The sequence below is a fragment of the Amblyomma maculatum genome, chromosome 1, assembly GCF_055883805.1.
Source record: "Amblyomma maculatum isolate TAMU_Amacu chromosome 1, ASM5588380v1, whole genome shotgun sequence".
In the NCBI taxonomy this organism is placed as follows: Eukaryota; Metazoa; Arthropoda; class Arachnida; order Ixodida; family Ixodidae; genus Amblyomma; species Amblyomma maculatum.
Genome location: NC_139344.1, coordinates 154,680,686 through 154,706,961, shown reverse-complemented (window position 1 = coordinate 154,706,961; position 26,276 = coordinate 154,680,686). Strand labels below are relative to the sequence as shown.

Sequence of the window (26,276 nt, the reverse complement as noted above, 5' to 3'; positions counted from 1 at the left end):
TTGACCTCTTTTTACCACTTCGAGCACAAGTGGTGTCATGAATATCAAACCATGTTTTAGTGCTTTCATAACAAGCTTAATATCATGTAAAAATTTCATTAAAACAATGTTTATTTGCAAAATTAAAATAATGTGTATAATACCACACATTGGCTAATATATGAATTGTAATAACATTTAAAACTCAACCTTACAACGTTTACTTTGACTGTTATACTAATCTTTTATATTGTAACGAAGTGTTCGTAAGTTGGACTTTCGTGACGGCACAACGGCTCCGCCGCATTGAAGAAAGGGATCAGGCAATTCCGATGGCTTAAGTTAACTGAATTTAATAAAGTTGAGCACAAACAATAATTAAAGCGAATCCAGTAGTACCAATTAAACAACAAACTTAAATTAAAAACACATCAATCAGGCAAGCGCGACATCTTCCGAGCAGGGGTCCCGAGCAGCAGCTCGGATGGTCGCCGTCCTCCCTTACTTGCCGCCAAAACCCCTCTGCCCAACGTTATTCAGGAGTCTCCAGGCAGTGTTTGTTACCAGGCGGAAATGCGCTTATCGGAGCCAATGAGACGACTTTCTTTACAGCTGAGGAACCAATAGGACGCCCGTGCTCACGAGATTGTTTCCTCGCGAGCACCGCGTGAATTTCTAGAAGACGCGGCGCATCTCCGCCTGGCACCCAAACACACAAAAGGTAAACCAAAAACACATGGGCAGCAAGGACGCAGACGGCACAAAACACAAAGCTCCTTCCGTGCTCTCAGCCGTCGCCCCCAAGCCCTCAGGCGTTAACCGGTTGGGACGCGAGCTTTCAACAGCTCGCCTCCTTCACAGCCGTTAACCATTTTCCGAACGGCGTACCTCGCGAATACCCCCCAAGAAGAAGGGGAAAGCACAGCCACGCCGTGCAGGCAAGAAAAAAGGACCGCTCCCCGGCTGTGTACGGGTCCGGAAAACGGCGCGCGACATAGGCATAGCTCGCTATGCGACAATATCATGCAAGCATTTTGCAATTTACATTACATTTTTATGAAATTATGTTCATCTTCGGTGTTACATGAATGGTTTCGTATCTAGCGCTAAAGACGGTTTTGCTGTAGCAGACGAGTTGCTGTCATGTTAGCCTTGAAGAAGCTTCGATGTGATCACTTCTCATTCATTTTTTTTTTGTTCCTATTCTTGTACAGGCTTGGGAAAAATACGGACTAAAATGGACAAAAGTAGCTACCATGCCGCAATGTATGCCATGCTTGTCGAACGTTTGCTGAACGACGGTGTTTTTTATATCCGTTCACGTGTGTAGTACGTTGACGACATGCCGCTGCATGACCTACGCCCTGTGTTCTTTAATGTTGGGGCTGCACTAACCACGAAACTCGCGAGCGATCGCGCGAAACCAGGCAAAAGCCACCCGCCGCCGCTGAAGCAGACGCGGAGCGAACAGTGAGCAGGTCGCGCCCCTTGCGGTGGCGGAGAGCGCAACTCAATGAGAAACATTCCCATTGTTCCCGCGGCGATTGAGAAGGCCGTAAGAAAGAGCGCGTGCTCTTCCCCGAGACCGGCCGTGCTCCATTGAGCGGCCGTGGCAGAAGTAACTCGCAGTGCGACGCGCGCGCCCCTCGCGGCGGGAAGAACAGTTTGGTAGGGAGACGTGCGCCCGGCCGCGCAGCGGAGACGCGGCGGATCTGCTGTGCGTGGGGCGCATTCGCCCCAGACGGCCATAGACGTCCGACGGTCAACCGACGGACGTCCGTTTTCGGACATCCGACGGAAGTCCGGTTATGTTCGATATACGTACAGCGGACGTCCGTCGGACTATCGTTCGTGGATCCGGATCGCGTCCCACGGACGTCCGACGGACAGCCGGAGGCGGACATTCGGACGTTTCCCGGAACTTGCTTGCAGGGCCCGCTACTGGTGTAAAAACTTGCCAATAACATTCGTGTAAAGCTCAGCAAGCATGTGCCATGGAAATTTCAGTCACATACTAGTGCTCAATGCCTTTGTCGCGAGAGTAAAGCAGACAATAGAATATGCAACAGGTTCAAGTTTCCTGTTGTCTGCTTTACTTTCACACACAAAGCACTGAACAGCAGTGTGCAATTAAAACTTCCATCAAAGAGGCACATATGCTAGCTGAGCTTTACACAAATGCACCATTCCTGAAAACCTGCGAAGTGCATAGGCATACCAGCATGCGAGGTTGTAAAAAAAGCATTTTTTTTTGCTTTATTGCAAAAACTGCATGCATAAATAGTCTACACTAAAAAAATATCGATGTTAAGAAATGGCATGGTAAAATGCAGGCCAACTGGAGTATTAAGAATCTACTTGAACAATTTTTTTTTAATTATCCTTGGCCGTGACAGCTCTTCCCTTGGGGAGGTGGTGGAGGAAAAGGTATTTATTGAAACCTAATATTTCGGAATTAGCGAGGAGATGATATAGTTCTCTGTGGGCGGCCTCCGCAGGCCGGGATTCCAGGAGCAGTTACTATCCTGTGCATTTGCTCGATCAACTGTTGCTGGTCTTTCAGGCCTAAGATGGAAAGAGCAGGTTGGGCTCCTCCTGCAATAGAAGGGAAAATGAAATTCAAGTTATCTGTGCTGAACTTTGATTACACATCTTCAAGGGCAACTGCCAGTTTCTCTCAATTGCTTTTTCCAGATGGCACTGTACGCATGCATCTCCATTCAGAACTGTCACGTACTATATAGAAAGGTCATATAACTGCAGCAAAACCCATGCAGAATAACAAAAGATACAAACGTAGTTTGACTAGAACCTGGCATTCAGTATTTTAATGTTTTTATGTCGTCTCTTTGAACATGCCACTCTGACCAAACATGGCATGTAATGCTTGCTGCTATGCGCCCTCAGCAATGCCCAGTGCACATGCAGAGAAACTAAGCATAAAGGATGCTGTATATGAACATAAAGCACAGCCAGAGCATTGCAGTATTACACAGGTACGCATTGGCGGCAGAAACCTGCATTTTGAGCGGTTTAACAGGCAGATTTCTAAAGTCATTGTTCCTGCTCCGAAAAGAAGTGATCAATATTAACATCATTTAAAATTGTTACCTTTTTGTTCTGTAAACTGCACATTTCGCTGGTTTCCATGTACCCTCTACCGAAGACATTCCCTGGGCGTGTCAGGGGTATATCGACATCAACATCTAGGCTACAAGCGTCTATAAAGCGTCTCCTTAGAGCAGCTGCGACGAAGTAACTTATCTGATAACATGCAAGCTGCTGCAGCAGAATAAAGATAGACATTTGACATGTGGCTAAAGCCCAATGTGGAAGCATAGCCCGCCGCAGTGATTGCGCAGTGTTCATGCTTCTACAAGAGTTAAAAGTAGTTATTTGTTTACCCACAGCGCTATATGTGACATTACAATAGCAAGGCTTATAGTTACACAAAACACAAAAAGCTGACAACCACAAGCTCCTGATGTATTACCGGCAGCATGCAGCATGGATGTTAGTTACTGAAATATGGTTGCATAATTCTGGCAACCAGCTGTGCATGTATGTCATGGATTTCTCAACTACGCACAACAAATTACAAAAAAATAATGGTCTTTATAAATGCAGCCAGCTGTTCACAAGGAACACTGTAGCTTTTTTATGGGGAAGGTAGTGGGCGCCAAAGAAACTGCCCCTGTAAAGGCACCTAATTTGCCCCTATGTAATATCGGGGACAAGAGTGTGTGGACTACACAAACTGCAATCAAAGCACATAACTTTCAAATAGACCAGGAAACTCGGACCATACTTGTCGATGCGAAAGTTGAACGTTAGTTCTTTCATGTGTGCAAGAGAAATAAGGTGCAATTAGTTTACATTGCGATTCTAGTCCAAAATCTCCAGACATACTGTCCAGAGACTTTCGCTCCCGCAGTATAAGCCACCACTTGGGTAAGAGATTAGTAAAAGAAGTGTATAAAAGACATTAGTGCTGTTGTACAGCCATAGCTATAAAAATGGTATTGACATTGGAGTACTGCCTTAAGACGGGGCCTATAGGGCATTACAAAAGCAAGAGTTAGTGTCCGCTGGTCCTCATTTGAATGAACAAAAAGAGGGGGGGGGGGGAGAGAAATCTACCTCAACTACATGTTTTTAGTGACACCAAGCCGCAGTTAGCATTAAAGATATCACAAAGTTTTGTGGAAGATTTGGGAGCGCTTTGCTGCTTTCTTACAGGATTGGACAAAAGAGCTCACCCTCTTCAGAAAGGCATGTTATATAGAAATGAAAATAGTGAATTTACTGCATCTGGCCACAACAACTTGCACACGGAGAGGAAGATGAACTGAAAACTTTATACATGAATGTACGTATTTACAACAGGTGAAACAATGACCATGATCTATGCCGAAGAGGAAAGAGATCAAAATCTAGCTCAGAACGAGTTCTCCAGGCCGCGGGGCCGTTTCATTAACTTTGGGACTCCACCCACATTTCTCATCCCCAATGACAACGAACTCACACATGACTGGCTAACAAACATTTTGGCATGTCTTTCCCCTTTCATATGGTTCTTCACCCTCTCCCTAATACAAGCAATGCAAAAGGGACAACAAATTCGTTTCACAACAAACGGAATTTAGAGAATGGACCTCGAAATGATTGGTTCACTAGGTCACATGCCAAACTCTCTCCCCTAAGAAAAAGAAGAAAAAAAAATTGGAACCGATCAAAACGGTGTCCCACGTGCGCAACCATTGCCCAAAGCTTGCACCCTTGGCGGCTCCTTTTACAGAGCAATTATTGCAATTATTGGCGTCCGAGTCAGCACCATTGCGGACCACATCAGAAGAGCCACCCACATCCTCCCGCTCCACATCATACCGTCACTGTTACACACTTGCCCTTTTTCAACGCCGCCATCTCCCACCATTGTTGACATCCAGGGTTGGAATCCTCAACGAGACCCCACTCAGCGCGCCTGCACTGAATAATTGTCACTTTTATGGGCTCCCCAACAAGGAAGAGGGCCTTACACCCTTCAACCTGACAGTGTTTTTTCTTTGAACGATAAGCAGTTCTTCCAAAAGAGGTGCTCGTTTCAAAGCTGTGCTGCCTCCGGGTGATGGGTCCAGTCAACGTACTAAGGACCCCTTAGTACGCTTAGTACTAAGGACCCCTTAGTTGTATACTGTTCGTAAAGCTCTTTAAATAAAAATGAGCCCCCTACATGACACAGCAACGAGAACAAACTGCCTGTCCCCGTGTCTTCGAGTGCGACAGCAAAGTCCTTGGAAGAGGGGACTTCTTTCCCTCTGCGCCTACGTTTCCGTTAAGCACTGTAGCTGCTGTAGCTGCCTCTCTGTGCGCGTCTCTCGGCCTCCTGTCCGAGGGCAAGTGGGAGACGGCCGCAGCTGGGCATTGAACAGGTGACCTAAAAAGAGCAGACTAATAATGGTGCCTAGCATACCCACCGATCCCTTACAGAAATCATTACAAAAATGAAAGCAACACATCAGATAACGCTACAATGTTTCTAAGTGCAAAGTTGACAACTCCAAGTCATATAAATATATGTACATCTCCGCACATTAACTAGACAGAAACAGCGCAGAGTAAACTAATAATTCAGTGTCTAGCAACACTATTAAAAGGGGATAAAGGCCACGGGGGCTACGATTATTAGTACCGTTTCGCCTTTAAACTACAATAACATACTTGTTGCAAGCTTAAAATCAAAGATTCACACCTGTCCCACCCACAGCAATGGAACACACATCTGACTCAAGTCTGCAGAGAAAGAGCAAGCTAGACTATTACAGATGCACCCTTGGTTGTTTTTCTGGCCTTTCTGAGGGTGAAGAATCTGACTTGTCAGTAGCATGTATATGAATAAGAATCCTATGACAGTAAATGCATCAGATTTTCTGGAGTGGCTTTTCTTTGCTGACCACATATGAGGTGAGCTATAATTTATCCAACTCGGCCTAGGTTTATTCTATGAATAACAAAGCTGTAGCAGGTACACAGTCGTCCACTCAGGCTGAACATGCGAGTGCGTGGCATGCACTTTTTGAGATGCCACTGCATCCATCACAGCTGCACACCGTAGCGAAGAGGCAGACAGCATGAAGTACCAGCCTCTAGTCCCTCTACCACCACTGGGGTCCCAAACTAGGGACCCCTTGTTTTTGTCAGGACAGGCCCCCTCAGGGTCAGCTAGTGAGTAACCTCCTGTATTTGTATCTGATGGAAATGTTTTCCACCACCACCCACAATACGCAGCTGCGCATCATAGCAGATGTGAAGCAACAGCTCCTGGTCCTTCTATGCATAAGCCACTTTGCCTTGATGCATGCCTGCGCATCATAGTAAAGAGGCAGACGACATGACACAGCAGCTCATGGTACCTTTACACATGAGCCCCCCCCCCCCCCATTGTACTTCGATACGCACCATAGCAAATATACAGACTACGCCACACAGCAGCTCCTGGTTCCTCTATGCACAAGCCATTTTGCCTCAATACGCACCTGCGTACCTGAGCGAAGAGGCAGACGTGAAGCTGCAGCTCCTGGGCCCTCCATGCACAAGCCACTTAGCATCAATGCACGGCTGTGCACTGTAGTGAAGAGGCGAAGGACGTTAAGCAGCAGCTCCTGGTCCCTCTACACATCAGCCATTTTGCCTCGATGCGCATCTGCACACCGTAACAAACAGCCAGATGTGACAAAGAAGCTACTGGTTTCTGTACACATAAACCACTTTGCCTCAATGCACGTCTGCACACCGGAGCAAAGAGGCAGCTGACGTGAAGCTGGAGCGGCTGGTCCCTCTACGCACAAGCCACTTAGCCTTGATGCATGGCTGTGACGGATGCATTGCTATCTTGCAAACAGCATGCCACACATTCCCATTCAAGCTAAGAGTGGACGACTGTGTAAAAGTAAAATACTGGTTATTTACTTCAATGGACAATGACAAAAAGTAACATGGTGGACAATGTAAAAAGAATTTGCTCCATAAAGTTTGTTGAAACCTGTTCTACATCCTACATGTAAACAAGCTAAAACCTTAATGTCGAAGGGATGTCCTGTGTGTTTAAAATCATCACGCTCAAACAACTTCAACACTGACAATCATGATTCAATATTAATAATATAGATAATGATACAATACTCACTTTTAGCCATACCAAAGAAATGAGAATGCAAAGGGATGTTGCTGTTTTTTCCCCGTGGATGACAGTTTTCCATGCTCAAAGTGCTGCTTCCTGTTGGCCTACGAAATCGGCTACAGCAAATGGCATCTGAAAAATTTTTGGAAGCCTCATGCTAGTCTTCAACGAGAAAAGCATTGCCATACAGAAGCAGAACACAAATACTTTTAAAACACACTAAAAGCACCAACTGCGGTGCTGTTTTTAGGATGACTAGGTACAGGTTTTGCTGTAGCAAGCCAAATGTTAGCCTTCAATAAGGAAAGCATTCCCATACAGAAAAGAACACACTAACTTTTACAACACATTAAAAACATAAATTGCACAAATGCTTGTAAGATGACCAGGTACAGGTGTCTGCTATAGCCCACATCATGTGACCAGCGGTTATCAGAAGCCTTGTATGTGAGCATGATGCCCTATATTCAATTTATGGCTATCACTGTATTAACAAGCATGGGTTTAAAGCTACTTTAATATGATAATCTAAGAACATGGTAAGAGCTTTCAGTGCGAGACATAACCTCAGTATAATGTACTATAAGGTGCTGCATGGCTCTAGTGTAGCTTTGGCATTATCTCGCTGTCAATAATGCAGTGAAGTTCTGAGGAGCCTTTGAATATCTGTAAGGACAAAGCAACAACAATTTTGTTTTCATCTCACTTTTGCTCAGCTCGTATTATTTTCTTCATTTATTTTTATTTTTTTTTTTGAGCCCACGGCTTGCATGGCCTCCCAGTATGCCTGTTTTGCATAAAAGAAGGCGTTGCAGGCACCAGAGCTCACAGCCCAACTGTATCGCGGCGGCGGTATGTCAAATTCGTGCCAGAACAGCGCAGAACAACGGGTCAAGAAAAAGACAAGTGCTGACTTTTTTTTTCTCTCGTCTCCTTGTCCGGTTGTTCTGCGCGGTTCGGTCCCACATGCATAACCAACATGCGCAAGGTGCTGTCCTGGTTTGTCAAAGCTGAAGGAGAGTACTAAACCTTTAGTTATTTAGTAGCTACAGCCGTTCCTTCTAGAAACTGTAGTTGCCGTAAAGCTCAAGAGAGAAAGATCAGCGGCTGCCCATTAAAAAAAAAAAGAAAAAAAAAATCGCGACGTTCTCACAAGTGTAGGCATGTCGCACGATAGGCTCGAGGAGTGCAAAAGTTTTCTTCAGTAGTTTTTACAACTCAGCACGTTGCGCATGGTTAACAAATTAACTCCTTTAAAGCTCGGGCAGGCACTCCTTTATCAGAGACAGAGAAGTTGCGCGGCTTACTGGCGCAGCGTCCAGTAATGCCGAGAAAGATGGCCCTCAAACTTGAGGCTGCACTTTAGTTAGTCGGCGCCGAGCCATCCTGTCAGTCTCGCCTAAAACACTCGACCGTTCGGCTGCTGTACAAAGCTGTTTCCTTACCCAAAAGCTCAGCACCATCGGTGCATCGAAAAGTTCCACTAAAGAAACAAAAGTTCGGTGAAATACTTACTTTGGAATCGGCGGGTGAACAAAGTGTGCCAGCCGCACCAAGCCACAGCAAAAACAATGCTAGCAGTGCATTACAGCCGTAGGTATTTGTAACTGCGCAGAAAATGCAGAACACGGAAACGTGAAGCCATTTTTCACATAGAATTTCTTACTCTTACCTAGAGGGAAAGCTGTGCTGCCGTCTATGGGCGTTTACATGGAGTTTCCAGACGGCCAGTTCAGCCACCATGGGCGCTCAAAGCATCATGGGCCGGTGAGCTACCGAGTGCAGAACTACAACTTTTGGCCAAAACTAATGCAAAGATAAACGTTGTTCTACCATAAATAATGTCCTAAGATTGAATCTTGTGTCTATAAATTGCAAAAAGATAGAGAAACAGCATGTCAGTGTGATATTTATCCAATATAAGCGATGACTCTTTCTCCTATTGGCTTATTTTTGAGCAGCACAAATACCAATATTTCGCACTTAATAGGCAAACTTTGAAATAAAAAAACGTTATGAAAATATTTATGGTTGTGCAATCACTTAAGAAAGTTTTTAGTGGCATTTCGGGGAACAAAAACTATTTATTGGCGACGTCTGCTTTTGAGCCTTCGCTACTATGGCTTTCGCGGTCTATGTACGCACCTTCAAATGATGATGATGACGAAAAAGAAACATCGCAGTAACGCCACTCCACGTACCCGAGAAAAACCGACTGTCCCGCAACAAGTAGCACACCGGCCCATGATTCTTAGCGCGCCCATGGTGGCTGAAGTGCAGCGCCCTCAGCTTTCCCTCTAGTTAGTGTAAGGAACTCTATGATCTTTCATGACTAAACTTCAACTTGTCAGGTGGATTGGATTGGCTCATTTCAGATTTTTTTGAGGATAGGTTCGGTTTCGTTCTTTTTGAGCTTGCTGCTTGCTGCGTCTATTCAGCCACTGATTAAAATTTCACCGAAGCATCATGATAAAAAAATGTTTAATGGTCATTTAACTTTTAATCAAAAATTTTTGATGGAAGAATTCAACGATGAAACATGCGGAAAATAAAAAAACTGTTTAATGAAAACGCCTTCTATCGCATCGATTCGCTCTGGCATCATACGATGCAGACTTGATGGCATTAGTGATTTATACGCAGTTCAGACGAGCACGACGACTACAAACTATATCATAGCTGTGTAAAAGCAAATCCAGTGGCGGACGTACGGCGGCTGTCCGCTGGGCGAACGGATTCGACCATCCGCTTTCGTACGTACGCCGGAATTCCGGCGGACGTCCGAAATCGGCCGCCGAGTTGCGGCCGAGTTCGGTTGTCCGTCAGACGTCAGTGGCCGTCTGGGGCCGTTCGTTCTTTCGATCCGCGGCATTCTATGGTCACAAATGAATTGCTAGGTTGCAGACCTTAGATTGCTGCTGTTGCACACATTTTCACTGGCCTGATAAAATATTTTTCGCGTCACCGAATAAGCTTTACGAAGCGAAGAGACGCTAAGGCGAATCGCTGCCTTCCAACGAGCAGTGAGCTGGCAATCATGCCCGGGTAATTGCCGCGTCCAGATTTACCGCGAAGCATTTTTCCCGAAAGAGGACAGACTATACCTTCACCTGCATTAGCATCCTTTCTCAACCAGCAAAAAAAAATAATATTTAAAGAAATTGGGACACTCATAGGCATCAGCGCTACTGGGACCGCCGTGCGCGCCTGTGGGCCTCGCTCGTGGTGCAGTTGTTCATTGCATAATGTTTATTTATGCCGTCCCGTGGTCTATATTTCCCTGTCTACGATAGCTTGCATAAGCACCAGTACAATGCAGAGAGTAATCAACAGGAATGGAGTGTTTAAATGGCGCATTTACTATGTCTTCCGCATTAGTTTCGCGAATTTGCCTTGACTTTTTTTTTTTTTGCTTGCTTGCTTTCATTATTTTTTTTCCTCCTCTCAGCTCGTTCCTTTTCTTCTTTCCACACCTTTTCCTTCCACGCTTATGCCGCTACTTTCCTTCCCAACTTGGGGACTTCCTTTGTCCGTCCCCCAGCCTGATATATTTTTTTTTTTCCTCGCCATCCTTCGCTGTCCACTTCGCCCTCCTCTGTAGATGTGATTCAGGAGGTGCCATTCCATACGCTTTATTCATTTAGTTCTGTTAATGACATTTCGATGTCTACTGAGATGTTGAACCTCGAATGATAAATTGTTTCTCATGCGATACTGCTCAATCGAGACTATAATAAAAAATAAGTAAAAAAATGATTTTATTTACTTATTCGTGGACACTCTGAACAGATCTTGCATTCATTACATGCCATCCTGCTCCAAATAAGTTGTCGAGCGGCTGGCTGCCACCTGTTACCTTCCTCTGTCAAAACTTAACTTTGTGGCAGAGGGCTTGAAAGTACCGTTAAAGAGGCATTAAGGATCGTTAAAAACAAAAACGAAAGAAAACTAGCATTCAAGTCGGGATGAGGCAGGACGTTCTTTCGACGAAAAAGAAAATTAAGCATGCTACGATTCTGACATGTGACAGAGAGGAAGACATGAATGTGTATTAGAAACGGTAGATCGTTTGTGCGGTGCTGTAAGACAGTTTCCATTCTCATGGCTGTGTCGCTGTATCAGCGACCGCGTGCCATCTGACATCCTTTCCTTTATCGTCGAGAAAAGTGGCAACCGCCTCACCAGAAAACAGCTTAACCTCTTCAAAATCCGTGTGCGTAATGTAAGTGCCTGCGGCATCTTCAGGCCCGGTAATCGCGTTTTCAAGTTTTCAGGCTTGTCCCTTTTTTTTTTAGGCTTTTTTCTCTTCTTCGACTACAGCTTCATTTATTCATTCCTATTCTTCTCCCATACTCGTTCCACCCTTCTCGGCCGCTCGATTCCCCGCAGCTTTCTTTTTTTTTCTCTCACCCACCCCAGCTTTGGGCGCTCGAGCTGGCCTTTGTGAAGCTGTACCACACTTGGGAGGAGGGGCGTTCGCCACAAATTTTTTTTTTGTATTTTTCTACATTTTTACAGTGTTTTTTACGCCCCCATCCTCCCACCCCCTTCGTTTTTTGCTCGGCCTTTTCCAACTGCGCGCGCTTCTCCTGTCGTCTTCCAGTTCGCGTGTTTCCAGCCTAGAAATAAACGGCCAGCGGGCGGCCAGGGCTCGTCTCTGTCTTTGCGTCTTGTGGCTCTCGCATTGTTTGTGCTCCGCTACTTCGCTCGAGCTGGCTGAAACTGCTACCATTTCGCTGCGCAGGCCACCTTTTTCAAGCGCGCGCCCTGCCCAGGCGGCCGCGCGTCTCCCTATCAAACTGTTCCGGCGCTCACTCGTGGCGCTGCCTGTTCGCCGCGAGTGCTGCCCCCTGGGTTTCTGCACGGCCTCGAGATCATAGAGTTAATACAAAGACTCTAGAGGGAAAGCTGCCCGTTCACCCAATGCATTCGAGGGGTGACCGCGTGATTGCCGCCATTATCCCACTGTTCATTGGTTGCCAGATGAATTTTACTTGCTAAATCTGGCACATGAAGATGGTTTGAAGCTGGCAACTTAGATCGTGGGAAGATGGCGGCGTGCAGTTAACCGACGGCGGGCGGCTACTGTTCAGTAGGTGCTGTAAACAACGGCAGAATCGTCGCGTGTGGAGCATTTCTTGTGATATATTGCGTCGCGTACCTACTGTAACATCAGATAGGTGTCCTGATTCTTCTGAGTTGTTATCGCAAGGCCGGCTATCCCTGCGATTGTTCCGCGCTTCGCATGCATTTCGTCCGTCGAGCGCACATGCATCTCCTCTGTGCCCGATCACCTGAAAATATGTCAGAAATTTGCTTTGGCGCAAGACGACGACCACAGTGTATTAAAAAAAAAAAATGACGAATTCCACAGCAACAGCCCTTGGTGTATCCGGGATATGGCTAGTGCTGCATACAGTAAATGTCGAAGGGTGCTCGTGTGTGTTTACTGTTGATCTGCTACGTCTGCTCGCAAACATGGTTTCCAATTGTTCTACATCATTCCTTTATGGCCAATAAGGGGCCTGAAAGATTATATAATATGCTTGAAACTTGAAAACAATGTATAGAAATTTCCTACAGTTGTGTTATCGGCAGCGGTTTTTAAAACTTTTGTTCAAACCTTTGTTCATTTTTGACGCAGTGAGCAGAAACTGTGCTGGCCACAATGATAAATTTGATGATGGCGGCGAACAGTGAGAAGCTCGTTTCCCTACCCAGCTTTCCCTCTAGAGTCGAGATCGAGCAGAGCCGCCACCTTGCGGCTCAGCGGCAAAACCTAGTCAGTGTGGATGCGTTTTCGAGTCGCGTGCCAGCCCCCAGTGATTTAAGCGCGCGCATGCGGCGTGTACAGGAGTGTTTTTGTTTGTTTCGTGGTTCCTGTGAGATTTTGCTTACCTATAGACCTCCTTCATGTTTGCAAACAAACAAGATGATCGAGGTGGCGCTGCTATCGTCAGCGATCCCACGGTAGGCAAAAAGCACGACCGCGGCCGCGGCACTGTGGCCTTAAGGCCGTGTTATTGTGATTTGTAGGCGCCTTCTTGGCAGACGAAATGACGATGTGCTAGTATTCGTGAGCCTCAGCGGTGAGGACAGAAGCGATACATTGAAAAACTCTACCTACACGGCGTGCAGCGTACGAACCCGCACGCCGTACCGATGGAGATTCGGTTCAAGGCGCACAAGAGAAGCGTTGCTGCCGCCAGGAAAAATGAGCGACGTTGACATCTATTTGCTGTTTTCTCCGAGAAAATTAAGCGCGGAACGCATAGAGAATTACAAAGCTTCGGATGCTTACAACTACTTTGAGTCGAGTACGCTGACGGTGATTTGTTTCGCTCATATATAGCGCCGCAAACCGCGTACGATGTAGTCCGCTCAAAGCATCATTGCGTTATCGGATGATTCTTCACACCGAGCGGCAAATGAGTGTTCTTGGTAAGCACGAAGCACCTCGCTAGCGTCGAGCGGCTGTATGGGTAAGGTGATTTAGGTCAGCATGGCAACAGTAGCCTTAACACTGCACGTACTTGAGTATCATTTCGTTATTCATTGAAATCACAACGCTGCGCGTCTGTTATATCTGCTCTGTTCGTGGGCGGCTGTCGTCGTTAATGGTAGCAATTTTATCACGGGTAGTCACGCTGTTAGCTTGCATTACAATTACGAGCTGCAGCGGCCAATGTGGTTACGTGGGTTCCGGTAAAAACGTCCCAGGAAAGAGTGGTCCCGGAAAAAATGGCCTCGGATAAAATGCCCCCAAATAGATGCAATTAAACGTACTACAAAGTCGAGCTTTCGCCTTGCCTGGTGCTTGATTTATCAGCGATAAATTTCGCTCATTCTAATCAACTTTTACTGTTTTTATCTGCCATCTGTGTTTATGGTTTTAGCTTGAACAGTATTTATATTTTGAACCCCGCCGTTTTTTTTTTTTTTTTTTTCACGTCCTGTAGTTCTTTTACTAAAGGCCTATACTGAGTTTCCTCGAGTCTAGCCGCAGTAATGTAGGCTACAGTGCTTCTTTCTACCTGTCCGCTTGAAATTTGCAAAACATGATACTGATGCTGTGCGTTCGCAAAAAAAAAAAAAAAAAAAAAAAGAAGAAGAAGAAAACCATTATGGCACCGAAATTTGTGCGGTGGAGGACAAGCACGTCTCTCGAATGTGTAATATTAGCCGGGTGATTAGACCTATATTAAACAGCGATATTTCCCAGCTTGGAAACTGGAAACTATGCACCGCATAATACTCGCTGGATATTTTATATTGGTGGGGCTTTTTTTTTTTTTTCGATATGCTTTCATGCTAAGTCTTCTCCAGTTTCTGTAAACGCGTAAAGCACCCAGAGGACCCAGTACCCAAACAATGGTTACATCTATTCTAAAAAAAAAAAGAAAGGCATCATAAGACGTTTAATTTTTCGCGAAGTGAGTTCCGGGCAGATTTCAGTCAATTTCTTCGGTGACATTTTTTCCTAGGGGCCGCTTCCTGAGGGGACCTTTCTGGACGTTTTTTCCGGGGCCATATAGTCCAGGGGCCTTTGTTTCGTGGCTGTATCTTCTGGGGACCTCTTTTCAGGGGCCGTTTTTACCTTCGCCCGGGGTTCCGTAGTTAGGGTGGCCCAGTTCGGTCTCGCCACTGTGGCCGCGGTAATGTAGGATAAACCCCACAACTCTCATTCACAATCAGCCGCTGTGAATACTGTTACGACCAAGCATCCGCAATTGCGCGCTCTATTGTTCGCCTGTGGGCATGGATAAGTTTTGTGAATATGTGGTGATGGTCCAATGGCTCTAAGTGAGCCTGTTTCCAGGAATCCTGTTTTGTAAGCATGTTTTGCTTTGTGGACAACCTGCAAATGCCAAATTGACCTTGTCAAGAGAACGTCTGGAAAAACACAAAGAAACGTCCCCCTGCGGGAAATAGCAGGAAGTGCTTTCTTTCTTTTGTTCACCCTTCCAGTCGAGAAGTGCTATCCTCCAGTGATGAATGCCTCCTATCCAAAGGAGACGACAGAGTGACATGTCCGCTGACGTGCAGGACAAGAAAGGAGCATGACTCATACGGCCATTAAGTGATTTCCCGGGAATGCAGGAAAGATTTGCAATTGTCAAAAAGGGACCATGTTGGGAGCCCTATGCGGCGCCACGTGCACTCGGGTTTCTGAGAAGTAAAACCCCTTGTCAGAACCAGCCTGTGGTTTCTTTGCTGAAGAATAGAAATGTACCTCCTCTCCTCGCCGTTCCCAAGCTTTTCCCGCCAACAAGTGATCACGCCCAACGAATGAATGCCGGACCAGTCAGTGCTTCAGACCATCAGTGCAGTGAAGTGTTCGATTGGATGCCGATACCTGAGGGGCGTGCCCTGGATTTGGTTGGTCAGCATCTTCAGAGAGGGGCTGGACATAGGGGGTTTTTAAGGACGCTGCAGAGCACGAAATGTCGCTCTGGGCCCTGGGTAAACGGCTCATCCAGTCGCTTCTCGCTATGAACTCTTAACGCTTGTCATTTTGCTGATGTACCCTTCTTCTTCATGTAAATATTCTTGTAAATACGTTTTCTCAAAGTGCCAGTAAACCTGCTTGTACATATTTTACCAACTTCGAAGATTCAGTCCTTCTTCAACCCGGAGTCTCTGCACGCTACCAAGTGAAGGCCGGGTCGCCATAGCCCCAGCGTCACGACAACTGGTGATCAGCGGTGGGATCTGAATCTACAAGCACAACGACTGGTGCCCAGCGTTGGGATCTGAATCTACAAGCCACAACATCTGGTGATTGGAGGTGGATCTGAAGCTACAAGCCACATCTTGTGATCGGAGGTGGCATCTCAAGCAACAAGCAGGAGCAACAATCGGCCAACAAGAGGGCAGCTCGGAACATCGATCGCATGTGTGGGTGAGTGCTTGGCTTTTCTTCTGATGTGGACCAGGTTCTAGAACAGGGTTAAATTTTAGAACTGGTAAAGAGAGTGTGGAAACGCCTTTAGGTTTGGTAGTTTGCACTGTTGTTTTGGAAGTAGCCGACACTCGGAGCGATCATGGACCTACAAAAGCTGCAGAAACCGGACCTGTTGCTATTGTGTGAGGAATTGGGAATTGATACAAGTGGTTTGGCACGAAAACCTTTGATTATAAAGGCAATCACTGATTTGGGAGCCGATGATGAGGAGCTCAGTGAAGCATGGAACCTCATCGAACAAAAAAAGGAGGAGCAGCTCATACAGCAGAAAGAGCGAGAAAAAGAGGAAAAGAGGCGGGAGCGTGAAATTGAGAGAGAAGCAAAAAAGCGGGAGCTAGAAATTGAGCTCCGGAAATTAGAAGTAGAGTTGAGCAAGAGGTCGGGCAATTGTCCCCAGCTAGCGGTACCTCTTCTCAACAAGGAGGCAGATTTCAAGATGTCAAAGTACATGCAGCCATATGTGATATCAGGGGATATCGGTCTGTATCTGGGTAACTTTGAGCGAACTTGCGAAGAACTGTCCTTCCAGCGAGACACGTGGTCTCAGAGATTATTGACGGTTCTGCCCTGCGAGGCAGCGGAGGTTGTCGCGCGGCTAAACAAGGAGGACGCGGACAACTACGAGAAGGTCAAAGCTTGCCTTCTGATTTTCGGAGACAGAGATGTGCAGGCCTTAACACGTTCAAAGGCGCGAGAACTAGCTACACTGCTCATTTCAGAAAAATCAACAGCGGAGGAAACGGCAGTTAAAACAGTGGTAAATGCGGAAAATAGCGGGCCAGAAAACTTTGAGAGCGAGGCATCTCAGATAAGTCAACATGAAAGTGAGCTTGATAAGACACGGAATGAGGACGTTCTTGAAAGTAACCTCTTGCCGCCAGTGTCTAGTAATCTCACGAGACTTTTAAGTGGAACCCGAGAGGACTTAGCTATGGAGCAAGCCAATGATCCCAAGAATAAGCTCGAAGTACAGTGGGAAGGACCTGCTAAAGTCGTTGCAGAGCTTTCTGACACTAACTACGCAGTGAAAATCCCCGATAGGCGTAAAGCAGTGCGCATTTATCATTGCAATCTTATGAAGCCTTATGTGCAGAAGGAAGCCGTGGTAAATCTAACGTTAAACCTTCCCGAGGAGATGGGGGACAACTTGATTTGCCTCAGCGAAAAAGGAAGCAACGCTCAGGAGTTTCTCAAAAAGACGGAGCAGAGAGGAGAACTAAAGAAATCCCAGCTGTCCGATCTGGGCGAGATAATAACTGAGTTTGAGGCCTGCTTCGTGGACAGGCCAGGCAGGACTGATTTGACTGAGCACGATATGGAGCGGACTTCAGACGTGCCAGTGCGATCAAGGTGCTACCGATTTTCTCCAAGGCAAAGAGAAATTCTGGATAGGGAAGTAACTCGCATGCTGGAATTAGGAGTAATAAAACCCTCGGAAAGCGATTATGCTTCGCCTATGATCTTAGTAGAAGCTCCAGGTAAAGACCCTAGGCCTGTGGTAGACTACCGAAAGCTAAATTCTCTCACCAGGGATCAAGTGTATCCTATTCCGAATATTGAGGAGAGAGTAGAACAGGTCAGTAGAGCGGCATATGTGACTACGCTGGACCTTACTCGAGGATACTGGCAAGTACCGCTCACTGAACGCGCCAGCAGATACGCGGCTTTCGTCACTCCGACGGGCAGCTACCAGCCAACAATGATGAGTTTCGGGCTCAAAAATGCTCCATTTTGTTTTTCCCGACTCATGGATAGGGTTTTAAAGGGGTGTGAAACATTCGCGGTGCCTTATTTAGACGACATTGCGGTTTTTTCCGACTCATGGGCGGACCATATGGTACATCTAAGAGCTGTACTGAGCCTTTTGCGTCAAGCTGGACTAACCGTAAAGGCCGAGAAATGTTGCCTGGCAAGGGCGACCGTGGACTACTTGGGTCACAATGTAGGTCAAGGTTTCAGGAAACCCAGCGAGATTAAGATTTCTGCGGTAGCAGACTACCCGCGGCCGAGCACGAAGACGGAAATTCGAGCATTCCTGGGTCTGACTGGGTACTACAATCACTACATCCCTAACTATTCAGCTTTGGCTAGCCCTCTGACCGACGCTCTCCGCAAGACAGAACCGACAAATGTAGTCTGGGACGAACAAAAGGAAGCCTCCTTCGTAAACCTGAAGGCTGTGCTGATTAGCCGTCCGGTATTGCGAGCTCCAGACTATGACCGAGAATTCACGGTCCAGTGTGATGCCAGTGATCGAGGGCTAGGTGCTGTTCTCTGCCAGAGAGATGACGACGGTAATGAGCACCCCGTGCTCTACTTGAGCAGAAAACTGAGTTCTAGAGAGAGGGCTTATTGCGCGTCAGAGAAAGAATGCGCTTGCATTGTATGGGCCATTCAAAAATTACAGTGCTATCTTGGAGGGGCCAAATTCACCGTAGAGACGGACCATTGTCCCCTGGCTTGGCTGCAAACTGCGACATCGAAGAACAGTCGCCTTCTTAGGTGGAGCTTGATTTTACAGCAGTACAATTTTGAAATAAGATACAAAAAGGGGAAGTTAAATGGGAATGCGGACGCGCTTAGCCGCTCTTTCTAAGCGGTCCGAGATGTTCCTCACCATGTATCCAAATTGATAATCAGGTTGTTTTTTTTTTCGTGCGCTTGTATATGTGTGACTATGTAAAGCAGCACGTTTGGTTTTCTAGGAATACGTGGGTCCCGAACGTCTTGAGAGTGGGCTTTTCTCGAACAACAATGGCAGTTTTCTTTTAACCTGGTCTCTTCAGACGGGAGCCGAGTGCTTGCTTCGACATGTGGTTGAGTTTCAGACAGCTCGAGCAATTTGGCCTACAACAATCAAGACAACGCGACAAGCAACAGCGAGCTTCAAGCGTTCACGTGCAGGCCATTAAGTCGTCTCTTCATGCAGCAGCTGGGACTGCTGCCCTCCGAGACTCATCTGGCGGGGGAGGAGGCTGTTACGACCAAGCATCCGCAATTGCGCGCTCTATTGTTCGCCTGTGGGCATGGATAAGTTTTGTGAATATGTGGTGATGGTCCAATGGCTCTAAGTGAGCCTGTTTCCAGGAATCCTGTTTTGTAAGCATGTTTTGCTTTGTGGACAACCTGCAAATGCCAAATTGACCTTGTCAAGAGAACGTCTGGAAAAACACAAAGAAACGTCCCCCTGCGGGAAATAGCAGGAAGTGCTTTCTTTCTTTTGTTCACCCTTCCAGTCGAGAAGTGCTATCCTCCAGTGATGAATGCCTCCTATCCAAAGGAGACGACAGAGTGACATGTCCGCTGACGTGCAGGACAAGAAAGGAGCATGACTCATACGGCCATTAAGTGATTTCCCGGGAATGCAGGAAAGATTTGCAATTGTCAAAAAGGGACCATGTTGGGAGCCCTATGCGGCGCCACGTGCACTCGGGTTTCTGAGAAGTAAAACCCCTTGTCAGAACCAGCCTGTGGTTTCTTTGCTGAAGAATAGAAATGTACCTCCTCTCCTCGCCGTTCCCAAGCTTTTCCCGCCAACAAGTGATCACGCCCAACGAATGAATGCCGGACCAGTCAGTGCTTCAGACCATCAGTGCAGTGAAGTGTTCGATTGGATGCCGATACCTGAGGGGCGTGCCCTGGATTTGGTTGGTCAGCATCTTCAGAGAGGGGCTGGACATAGGGGGTTTTTAAGGACGCTGCAGAGCACGAAATGTCGCTCTGGGCCCTGGGTAAACGGCTCATCCAGTCGCTTCTCGCTATGAACTCTTAACGCTTGTCATTTTGCTGATGTACCCTTCTTCTTCATGTAAATATTCTTGTAAATACGTTTTCTCAAAGTGCCAGTAAACCTGCTTGTACATATTTTACCAACTTCGAAGATTCAGTCCTTCTTCAACCCGGAGTCTCTGCACGCTACCAAGTGAAGGCCGGGTCGCCATAGCCCCAGCGTCACGACAATACAAATAAAAGCGCTCGGCATAAATAAAAAAAAATGCTGCTCCGATCCAAATCACTAGCTGTTAACGTGAAGTGGGAGTCTTCATCTGGTAAAATAATTTGACGTGAACGTGGCGAAGGTTAGCCATGCAGCATATATATCACAGATCGAGGAGTGCAATACAGATCTTTCGAGTAGCAGCTCACTGCGCATACATACAATTACCAAAGTGAAAAAACGGGCTTGAGGAACAGTTCACATAGGTAAACATCTATGCATGCTCCAACAAAGAAACAGGCCTACGCAATACAACATATATATGACTGCCTCGTCTATGTATGTTACCAGCGCACCCGCGCCCGCACACCAAGATCCCATCACGCGTCGTAAAAAGGCCAAACTCGAGTGATTCGCGACCTTTGATCCGGTAGACCGCTCTGGCGTAAAGGTGAATAAGCTCCAGCTTAGCCGTAACTTTGCCGCATATTCGATGAGCAGGCGTCGGTATTCAGCCTTGGCGCTTCACCGCTGCGGCCCACAACTGTTTACGGCGACCATTGTCGGCAAGAAGCCTTTGCAAGCTTACTAAACTTCCTCTTGTGTGCCTTTCAGCACAAGTCATAGTGAAGCGATTAGTCGGCATGGTATTCTGCATTTCCCCACAGCAGCAAGCCATCGCACAATCACAGGAGGCAAGGCGACTGAAGCGACGACAGCGCCACCGCATTTTCTTGACGTAGCCGGAGTGAAGGAGGTTTATATGCCTCTTGCAAAATAAATATGAACACTCTATAACCCTACGCTTCATTAAAAACTTGTCCGTATCGAGCATGTCATGCTTGGATAAGGACATCGTCCATCTCGGTCTTGTAGTGGTCTTCGGGGCTTGAGATCCTTTGACATGCAATGTCTCAAACGAAGTGGTACTGTCGTTACCGCCGTGTCAAAGCAAAACAGGTCGCTGCCGTCAATAAAAGTTAATGCAAACGCTCAGAAATCGCATATTCCCGTTTCTGTTTGGAATACCACAGCTACTAAAACATATGCCACCGCAGACTGCTTCATATAGCAGAATGCAGTTTGAACAGGCCACTCTATGCCTGCTATGCCTTCTGTATGCGCGATATAGTTGTGTGAGTACTTTTTTTTTTTTTTAACCTCTGTCGTGGTGTCTCAATGGTAAGGGCGCTCGACTGCTGATTTCGAGAATGGGGGATTCAATCACAACCGTTTCAAAAGGCGCTCCTCTGCTGTGGGATTTGACTGCACAATAAACAATCTCACGTGGTAAATGTGGTGTTAATAATGAAAAAAAAAAAAAAAAAAACGACACCAAAACCAGCCTCTGCAGTCATCCGTCATAGCCGATGCCGCTTTCATGCGTTAAACCCAGGCCAATATGCATTTATTTTCTTTTTTTGTTGTTGTTGAAGGCTTCTGTGCATCCGTAAAAGTTTTAGTGGCACATTTTGCTTTAGAGAAATGCTCGAATGTTTGGGAAACATATTCCCTGCACCTAATTGTTACCCTAAATATTACATAATACACCTAGATTAATACTTCTGTCACACGGGCAAGTTCCAACTCCTTCGAACTTCTTTTCCATAAAGGACCACGGAGGGAGTTCAACCCTAAAGGAGTTGTCGCCGTGTCACACGGCTAAGAACCAGCTTCTCCGAGACGCCGTCAGGGTCCCATTAGGCGCTGTTCGTTTTGTGTATACATATAAAATAATCAAGTTAAAAACATGTGAAATAATTTTTAGCTGCTTTCTTTTCAACAGTTTGAATTGACTTTAAAATATAAATGTATCTTTATTCATGTGAAAGGAATGCGCTGTTACTTTTACTAGCATATCGTGTTTGTCTGTTCTGCTGGCCACAATGTGCTTGTGAAATTCTTGCGTGCATGCTTGGATTTTTGCACATTTACTTTTTTTCCATGCTTTGCGTTATGCTGCAGTATTAAAATTCGTTAAAAACGCAAAATTAATGCATAAGTACTTCTTTTAAAACTTGCATAAAGCTCACGGGGAACCAGAGTACTCCCTTTACCTGCTCAAGGGAGATGATTGGAACTCCTTACGCTAGGAACTTCCTTATACTTCTGTCACACGGGCAAGTCCCAACTCTCTCGAACTTCTTTTCCATAAAGGACCACGGAGGGAGTTCAGCCCTGAAGGAGTTGTAGCCGTGTCACACGGCTAAGAACCAGCTTCTCCGAGACGCCGTCGGGGTCCCATTAGGCGCTGTTCGTTTTGTGTATGCATATAAAATAATCAAGTTAAAAACACGTGAAATAATTTTTAGCTGCTTTCTTTTCAACAGTTTGAATTGACTTTAAAATATAAATGTATCTTTATTCACGTGAAAGGAATGCGCTGTTACTTTTACTAGCATATCGTATTTGTCTGTTCTGCTGGCCACAATGTGCTTGCAAAATTCTTGCATGTGCTTGCGTGCATGCTTGGATATTTGCACATTTACATTTTTCCATGCTTTGCGTTGTGCTACAGTATTAAAATTAGTTATAAACTCAAAATTAATGCATATGCGTTTATTTAACACCTGCACTGAAGCTCACAGGGAACCAGAGTACTCCCTTTACCTGCTCGAGGGAGATGATCAGAACTCCTTACGCTAGGAACTTCCTTAAACTTCCTTTCCTAAAGGACTGCCGTGTGACACGGCACGTATCTCCATTGAGATAAAGACTACCTTGGTTGAAGGGAGTTAAAAGGAGTTCAGCTGTGCCCGTGTGACAGCAGTATTAAACTTCCTTTCCTAAAGGACTGCCGTGTGACATGGTGCGTATCTCCATTGAGATAAAGACTACCTTGGTTGAAGGGAGTTAAAAGGAGTTCAGCCGTGCCCGTGTGACAGCAGTATAATATACTTTGCTGGTTGCCTATTATAATCATTATAATCCCTTTTCGTCCAGGTGCTGTCTTCCGAGTAAACTCGTCGTTTCTGACAAGGGGAGTAAAACAGCTTCATGCGGGCTTAAATATCATGTGTTTAGTTCAGGAATAAATACATCTTTATAGTCGCATGATAAGATGACCTCCATTTCTTTCGGAATAGTTTTATATCCGGCATCTGTTTTGGAAGGAACCCTAATATTTTACTTCGCATAAGATTTAGTCACTGCTAAATAATTAGTGATAAAGAAATTTTCAGCCTGTAAAATTGCTTCCCAGAACATGACAGTGCCCATGGGCAGTTTATAACGATGTCTTCGCAGCGAGTAATTCGTAGTTTGAACTTTAATGCTACTGAAAATTAATCGGTTATTGTAAATTCTGTCAAGTGTGTAAAAGTTCTCTCACACGGTGAAATTTATTGGCATTGCAAAACAAAATATTTACACTACAAATTTACCGTTATATATTAACATCCCACACATCAGAAATCCTTATACTTTCCTCGGTTTCAGGAAATCATTTACAGTTAGAGGCGCATGCAGTAATACACTATCATATTCTATGACAGTGGCCGCAAAAAGCCTCTCGGCAAATTCAATCCACTCAGCGCTGTACACGTGAACAATCAGCTTTCCTGTGCGGCGAGGTTTCCTGTATAGTGTCGGCGTGATCTCATTTTGGGAGAATACTTGTGCGTGGTTGTCTGGGCCGGAGTTGATGTGCACTCAGTGTAAAGCAACTCGCCATGCAGTGCGCTGCCAGTGCTACATTTAACCTGCTTAATCCTCGAGTCAAGTACGATATAATGAACCAGGCTTTCTCGATTCAATCTAAAGTACTGCAGGTATCTGCGTGGGCTTGACACTAAATTCGCCGGTCTCACTCACATGAGACACGCGCAAACTGTTTAAAAGTCGATAAGAAAAACAAAGCTGTCATTAGGCAGGCCCAAGCATTAGGCGCGTGAGCGCGGTACAGCGCAAGAAACGTGCAAAGTAAATCTAGAAGTCTGGTGGTTGCGTGCTTTGTTTTCCCAAAATCCGCTCTTCTTCTGCGGCATTGGCGAAATCCAACGATATTTTTCTGAAATATTGCATAAATACTGCAGAAGACACGTTTTCATCGCCAACAAACCCGCCGTAAACTCGGAAGCAGACCATGGCAGACCTACGCAGCGTGCGTTTCTGCGAGCGCCGCCGGCCGCCGATCCACACTACCGGAGTGACGGTGGCTCTACCTCTAGGTCGATCTCGCGGCGAATAGCGCGCGCTCTCCGGAGCAGGCGCAGGTCACGGCCGTCTCAATCAGTGCGCGGGGCGGGCGCACGCGCCGATCGAGACGGCCGTGCGCCGGTAAAAGTTCGTATACTAGGATTCCACTTCCGTTCCGACGGGTTATCAGAGACCAACTGGCCTCTTGCTAAAGAGAAGCTTGAGAAGAGAGAGAATATGGGACGTTGGCGTGCCCTCTCACGGCGCGGGCTACTGTCGTTCGGTCAATTCTGTTCTCGTTCCTGACGTATGTTGCCTGCATAACACCTCTGCCGGCGCGTACCAAGCTGCAGCTTGAGAGAATCCTCTTCCGTTTCCTGTGGAACGGAATGATAGATCAAATCGGGAGGCCTGTGCTGGAACAGCCTCGGGACAAGAGAGGCCTCGGCCTCCCCGACCTGGGCATAGTAACAGCAGTGCTACACGTCAGATGGACCCAGACAGCCCTGAATTCAGACATGTCCCTGACTCGAAGCGTGACCTCGTTCTTCCTGAGCACCCGCCTTCGTCTTTTTTCGCAAAGCACGTTTTCCCACTGTGTTCCCCGTTTTGGCTCTCCTTCGCCCTTTTATGCACAAGCAGCTAAATGATTGGAGCGACTCAAAGGCCTCCAGGCCGACATAGATATTCTGGCAGTACCGTTAAAGGATCTAGCCAATATTTTAACGCCGAAGCTCCCCCCTAGGTATATTCAAACAGACATGTCCAATATGCGTCCAAGCTGGAATCTGATACTGGCAAATTTTTTGGATGCAAGCAGAGCAACGTTCATGTATCGCTTTTCACACGGACGACTCCCCATCCGCAGCAAGGCGTTCACACGAGCGAGCTTGCATCCAGTTTGCCCGTTCTGTGGTGGTCGTGAAGACAAATTTGTGCATATCTTTACATGTCTTCTCCCAGCAGCCCTCCTTCGACGAGTGGCTACCTTGTTTAGCGTTCCAGGATCGAGTGCCGTATCAAACTGTCAGGTACCTCAACCCGTTACCCAGGCATGCTGTGAAACAGTTTGTGCTTTTGCTCGTTGAGTGCATATGTACCACGTCTGGTCTGCCAGGTGCGCCGCTGCATTTTCGCGCAGTGTTCCGGGCCTTCATGAGGTGCTCGCACGAGTCCGCAGGGAGGTCTGGTTTCACCTAAGCCGTGAGCAGCGTCACCTCAGCGAGCAAGAGTTCATAGACACACGTGGAGCAGGCCACCGATCATTTTCGAGGTTTCTGGGCGTACCATAACAGTGTTAATATGAAGCACTTTAAGGTAATAGTTGTCCTTCAGGATCCATCCGAGGTCCAAAGAAGGTCCGGTCTCCCTGTGTTCGGCCTGCTGTCACAGCGGGGACCTTAAACACAGTTGGCATAGTGTTCGGTGACTGCTGTGTGCGTGTCACCACACGACTGCCCACTTGCCAGGGTACGGCCGTCATCCCGAATCAAAATCTCCCCCCCCCCCCCGGACATCCGGGAGGAGGGGGAGGTACCGGGGATGATGTATGAGTGATGACGGGCAGATAGGTTATGTGAGACCTTGAAGTGCGGCGCCTTCTAGAGCCAAACCTCCTCCCATCTGACAACGGTACCAGAGCATTTCAGCTTGCATTTTGTTGCAATGTGTACAGGTTAAAATATTTCTCACAGTTGAAACATAATTACCGAATGTTGACAGGTATTTCCCGCCAAAATAGTTTCAGCTGTGAGTGTCTTACACTACATGTACGCGATTTCGGCGTTGGTTCCACTCGCCGTCATCTCAGTGTGTCCGCAGTTCGTTACCCTTGGCCAAATTCAGAGGCATGCTTTAAAAAATTTGTAACTAGGTGGTGGACAGGAACAATTTAGCAACAGTCTGTGTATGGTTTCTTTGCAGCATTGACTGGATTGCGAGATGCCGGTAAACTTGAGAAGTGTGGCAGCAGTCTGTGTGGTTGCACCTTTGACTGACTTGTGAGCTACCGGTAAACTTGGGAAGAGTGGTAGCAGTTATATTTTTTTTTTAATATTTTGTGCTGAGACGGTGCCGTT

At 46.5% G+C, this 26,276-nt stretch overlaps 1 long non-coding RNA gene across 2 annotated transcripts; it reads right to left on the bottom strand.

Moving 5' to 3' along the window:
* Positions 1–2,287: 2,287 nt before the first annotated feature.
* LOC146204679 (uncharacterized) lies at positions 2,288–8,803 on the bottom strand. 2 transcript variants are annotated; one of them, XR_014702872.1, is made up of 3 exons: positions 8,675–8,803; positions 7,166–7,291; positions 2,288–2,574 (listed from the first exon to the last, which is right to left on the bottom strand). It is a non-coding gene; the product is annotated as an uncharacterized LOC146204679 (long non-coding RNA). The 2 variants fall into 2 exon arrangements; XR_014702873.1 differs by lacking the exon at positions 2,288–2,574 and adding an exon at positions 6,501–6,682.
* Between the last annotated feature and the right edge of the window lie 17,473 nt (positions 8,804–26,276).